This window comes from Penaeus monodon, chromosome 29, assembly GCF_015228065.2.
Source record: "Penaeus monodon isolate SGIC_2016 chromosome 29, NSTDA_Pmon_1, whole genome shotgun sequence".
Lineage (NCBI taxonomy): Eukaryota > Metazoa > Arthropoda > Malacostraca > Decapoda > Penaeidae > Penaeus > Penaeus monodon.
The window spans coordinates 37,709,312-37,710,035 of NC_051414.1; the positions used below are offsets into that span (position 1 = coordinate 37,709,312).

At 54.3% G+C, this 724-nt stretch overlaps 1 protein-coding gene across 1 annotated transcript in view; it reads left to right on the top strand.

The window, feature by feature from the left end:
* LOC119592236 (activating transcription factor 3-like) overlaps positions 1–724 on the top strand; it is a gene marked incomplete in the record, with an annotated part of 5,641 nt that overhangs the window by 4,629 nt on the left and 288 nt on the right. Inside the window, 1 exon segment of the mRNA XM_037941068.1 lies at positions 3–724.

A 724-nucleotide genomic window follows, 5' to 3' on the forward strand; every position in this document is an offset into this window, starting at 1 on the left:
GTTATGTGTATCTTTCCCTTCGTGTTTGTGAAGGTGTTTGTATACTACCCATATCCCCCTCCCCATCCCCCTCCCCGCGTTCCATGTATCCCACGTGTCCCCGCCTGCGTGTAAAAGCAAGTGTCGTTGCAGTTCATCCCGGGCGTGCGTGCGTGCAGGCACAAGCCCACGTTTTCACTCGATAGGCAGGTCAGGGGCGCCGGTATCCCCCCCTGCCAGTACACCTCCTTCCCCTAACCTCAGCGCTCCTACGAGAGTCCCTGACAGCAGGCTGTCTAGGGGAACTTTACACGCCCCTTCTGAAGTCCCTAAGCGTCCTTTGTCTTCGTCGACAGTCGTTTTCGCGTCCAGTTGATACGACTCTATGGTCTCCCAGACACGAAAGAAGAAAAAAACAAAAAACAAAGGAAAAGTCATTTCTCGATTTGTGAAAACGGACGATCCAATACGCCCCAAGCACGGAATCCTTAAAGCATCACTCCAGAGGTAGACAGAGCCTCGTCTACCTCCCGAACTCTCCGCGTTTCTGCCGTCCCGACCGCGGCTTCTCCTCGACCGCGGACCTCAAGGTAGGGCGCGAGGCTTGTCATTGGCCGTCGCGCCAGAGTCGGATATTTGTTACGCGCTTGCTCCTTCCTTTCGACCCGTCCCTTCATCCTGCCTCTTTTCCCTTTCATCTTCCCATCCCCCTTTTCTTTTTTTTCCCTTCTTCTCCATCTACCTT